Genomic DNA, 5,035 nt, shown 5'->3' with positions numbered 1-5,035 from the left:
CACCCTGCCTCCTCCCCCCGGGCCCCTCCTCCAGTCCCCAGCCTTGAGGCGGAGTTTCCCTGAGAAGGCTGCGCCAGGAAGGTGGGGAGAATAAACCAATGGACCAGTTGCCTATCCTCCCTCCCTGGCATCCCTGGGAAAATAGGTCTGCAGCCAGAAAACTGAAGGTCAGAGAGGGCATGTTTCACAGTTAGTGGCACAACCAAGGCTTGGCGTAGAGCCTAGGCTAAATTGTTCTTCTCTTGACATCAAATTGTCTATCAAATAGCATAGATTCGTTGAGCGCGCGCGCGCGCGTGTGTGTGTGTACAGCACGGTTAGACCCAAAGGTTGCAATTAGCATAGCAGGGGTCCCTTTGTAATATGAATTTATAACAGTTGGGGTGACTTAGACGTAGGGAAGAAAATCAGTGGTATTAAAGTTTATAGCAGGTCGTTGTTTGGGACTGATCTCTGGCACTAGGCCTCAAGACAGTAGACAAAATCAGAATGGAGGCACTTGTCCTAGGTGCCACATAATTAAACTCAACTGTAAAAGAGGCCAGTTTTCCAACAAATAGGAGAAGGGGCCCATATACCTGTGCTGGCATGATAAAGAAGCCCCCTCTGATGTAACTCTTTAAAGAAAGTAACTTCAAAATGACCAATCTGTTTTTTGTTCCTTATTTCTGCTTTCTTCAGCCCTTTTCTGCCTATAAGCCCAACCCCTTCTGCTCAGCTCATTGGAACACTTTTCTGTTTCATAGCTGAGATGCTGCCTGATTCATGAATCACTAATAAAAGCCAATTAGATTTTTTTTTTTTTTTTTTTTTTTTTTGAGACAGAGTACAGTCTTGCTCTGTTGCCCAGGCTGGAGTGCAGTGGCACAATCTTGACTCACTGCGACGTCTGCCTCCCAGGTTCAAGCGATTCTCCTGTCTCAGTCTCCCGAGTAGCTGGGATTACAGGAGTGCGTCACCACGCCTGGCTAATTTTTGTATTTTTAGTAGAGACAGGGTTTCACCATGTTGGCCAGGTTGGTCTCGAACTCCTGACCTTGGGTGATCTGCCTGCCTCAGCCTCCCAAAGTGCTGGGGTTACAGGCATGAGCCACCATGCCCGGCCAAGAACTTTAAACTAAATTCGGTGAAATTTTGTTTATTGACAGTGGGCAACATGATACTGGACAATATAGGTATATAGTATAGTACAGGTATATATCTTTATATACGTATATATAGGTCAGCGTAGATATATTTAGTGATCATAGAACTACAAATACTTATTTTCTTTCTTTTTTTGAGACAGAGTCTCACTCTGTCACCCAGGCTGGAGTGCAATAGCATGATCTCGGCTCACTGCAACCTCCACCTCCCGGGTTCAAGCGATTCTCCTGCCTCAGCCTCTTGAGTAGCTGGGATTATAGGCGAGCGCCACCACGCCTGGGTAATTTTTGTATTTTTAGTAGAGATGGGGGTTTCACCATGTTGGCCAGGCTGGTCTCGAACGCCTGACCTTGTGATCCGCCTGCCTCGGCCTCCCAAAGTGCTGGGATTACAGGCTTGAGCCACTGCGCCCAGCCTCTTTTTTTTTTTTTTTTTAGATGGAGTTTTGCTCTTGTTGCACAGACTGGAGTGCAATGACTCAATATTGGCTCACCGCAACCTCCGCCTCCTGGGCTCAAGCAATTCTCCTGCCTCAGCCTCCTGAGTAGCTGGGATTACAGGCATGCGCCACCACACCCAGCTAATTTTGTATTTTTAGTAGAGACGGGGTTTCTCCATATTAGTCAGGCTAGTCTCGAACTCCAGACCTCAGGTGATCTGCCCGTCTCGGCCTCCCAAAGTGCTGGGATTACAGGCGTGAGTCACCGCACCCAGCCATATTTATCTATTTTCTAAAATGTACATGGTTATATCCCTAAGCTTTGTGGAAATATGGAAATACAGAGAAATACAAGATCAAATCTGTGCTCCCAGGTGTTTAGAACTAGTAGGGAAGACAAATATGCTTCCTTAGAGATAGTTTACAATTTAAGGCAATAGTTAAGTGCCACTGGTTCCAGTGGAGGAAAAGATCAATATGAAGTGAAAATCTGGAGAAAGGGGTAGGAGGGGTGTATTTTGTATGGAAGAAAAGGATATGTTGCAGTTAAGGAATATTGTTCTGGACTCACTAAAAATATGGGAGCCATAATATGCAGAAGGTGGGGATCAAATTTAGCTTGACAGTAGTAGTGGCTTTAGGATGCACGTTAAGGAATGGTGGAAGAGAAAATAATGTTGATTACCTAGGAATGGGCCATATCAGTCACATATTACACCCATATGGGCATTTGGTCTATATTCCACCAGGGCAGAACCACCCAGTTTTTGTATGAGTGAGGCTCACTTTGGGTGAATATAGAGAGGAAGAAAAAAATGTATCCCCAAAACTACAGCATATTTCTTCTGGAATCCAAATGAAACTTTAGTCAAATTTTTTTCTACTTCCAGGAAGGTGTGCAGTACAGTCATGTGTTGTTTAACAATGGGAATATGTTTTGAGAAATGTGTCAGGCAATTTTGTTGTTGTGTGAACATCATAGAGTATACTTACACAAACCTACCTAGTATAGCCTACTGCATACTGAGGATATTTGGTATAGCCTATTGCTCCTAGGCTACAAACCTATTCAGCATGTTAATGTACTGAATATTACAGGCAATTGTAACACAATGCTAAGTATTGGTGTATCTAAATGTAGAAAAGGTACAGTAAATGAGTAAAAATTATACACCTGTATAAGGCACTTACCATGAATGGAGCTTGCAGGACTGAAAGTTGCTCTGAATGAGTCAGTGAGTGGTGAGTAAATGTGAACACCTAGGACATTACGCTACTATAGATTTTATAAACACTAGAGTTAGACCATACTAAACTTATAAACATATTTTTCTTTATTCAGTAATAAATTAGCTTACTGTAACTTTTTACTGTACAAACTTTTTAATTTTTTTCAACTTTTTGACTTTGTAATAACACTTAGCTTAAAACGCAAGCACATTGTGCAGCTGTACAAAAATATTTTCTTTCTTTTTTTTGAGACAGTCTCACACTGTTGCCCAGGCTGGAGTGTAGTGGCGTGATCTCAGCTGACTGCAACTTCTGCCTCCCAGGTTCAAGCAATTCTCATGCCTCAGCCTCCTGAGTAGCTGGGATAACAGGTGTTCACCATAACACCTGGCTAATTTTTGTATTTTTAGTAGAAACAGGGTTTCGCCATGTTGGCCAGGCTGCTGTTAAACTCCTGGCCTCCCAAAGTGCTGGGATTATAGACATGAGTCACTGTACCCGACCTATTTTCCTTCTTTCTATCTTTATTCTATAAGGTTTTTTTTTTTTCTATTTCTAAAATATTTTATTTTCTTTTTCACTTTTTTTTTTTTTTTGAGACGGAGTCTCGCTCTGTCCACCAGGCTGGAGTGCAGTGGCGCTATCTCAGCTCACTGCAAGCTCCGCCTCCCGGGTTCCCGCCATTCTCCTGCCTCAGACTTCCGAGTAGCTGGGACTACAGGCGCCTGCCACGGCGCCCGGCTAACTTTTTTTTGTATTTTTAGTAGAGACGGGGTTTCACCGTGGTCTCGATCTCCTGACCTTGTGATCCGCCCGCCTCGGCCTCCCAAAGTGGTGGGATTACAGGCGTGAGCCACCGCGCCCGGCCTCTTTTTCACTTTTTAAACTATTTTGTTGAAAACTAATACGCAAACACACGTGTGTGTTTGGGTCAGGCCTAGGCAGAGTCAGAATCATCAATTATCACTATCTTTCACCTCCACATCTTGTCCCTCTGGAAGATCTTTAGGGGCAGTAACACAGATGGAGCTGCCATCTCCTATGATAACAATGCCTTCTTCTGGAATACCTTCTGAAAGACCTGTCCAAGGTTGTTTTACAGTTAACTTTCATTTCTTAAAATAAGTAGAAGGAGTACAATCTAAAATAACAATAAACGTATAGTATAGTAAATACAGAAACCAGTAACAAAGTAATTTATTATCATTATTTAGTATGCTATACTGTACATAATTGCCTGTGCTATACTTTTATACAACTGGTAGTGCAGGTTTGTGTACACCAGGATACACTGCACTACAACATAAAGACAGCTACATCATTAGTCAATAAGAATTTTTCAGTTCTATTATATTCTCATGGGCTCACCATCATTTATGTGGTCTTTCATTGATTGAAACATCATTATGGGACACATGACTGTACTTAAAAACGAAAAAAAACACAACGGTTGTATGAGTACTGGAAGTACAGTTTCTACTGAACGAGTGTTGGTTTTGCACCATCATAAAGTCGAAAAATTGTGAGTCAAACCACCCTAAGTTGGAGACTTCTGTGTATTCCTAAGTGACAGCTCTGTGATACTTTAGGACATTAGGAATATTTGGGACTATTAGTAAATTTACTGGTTTTGATATCAGTCATTCTGGCTCTAAATTCTGGTTCTGGCACTTACTAGCCAGGGTATTTTTTTCTATTATTATTATTATTATTATTATTATTATTATTATTATTATTATTTTTGAGACAGGGTCTCTCTCTGTTGCCCAGGCTGGAGTGCAGTGGCACGATCTCGACTCACTGCAAACTTGACCTCCAGGGCTCAAGTGGTCCTCCCACCTCAGCCTCCCAAGTAGGTGGGACTACAGGCATGAGCCACCGTGACCGACTGATTTTTTAACTTTTTTTGTAGAGACAAGGTCCCACTATATTGCTCAGGGTGGTCTCCAACTCTTGGGCTCAAGTGATCCTCCTGCCTTGGCCTCCCAGTGTTGGAATTGCAGTCATGAGCCATCCTGCCTGGCCAGGAAGGCTATTTTCAACAACTTCAGTTTCCTCTGTAAAATAGGAACCATAGTAGAAACTATCAAAATGTTGTGAGATTTAAATGAAATGTGTAAAGCTACTAATCCAGTGCCTGACACAACAAATTCTTAATAAAGGTTAATCATGCAGTCAATACAAACAACTTTCTATTAAGGAGCTTAAAATCTCTGGAGT

Source organism: Rhinopithecus roxellana, chromosome 1 (genome assembly GCF_007565055.1).
Source record: "Rhinopithecus roxellana isolate Shanxi Qingling chromosome 1, ASM756505v1, whole genome shotgun sequence".
In the NCBI taxonomy this organism is placed as follows: domain Eukaryota; kingdom Metazoa; phylum Chordata; class Mammalia; order Primates; family Cercopithecidae; genus Rhinopithecus; species Rhinopithecus roxellana.
Note: the sequence above shows the minus strand (reverse complement) of the source record.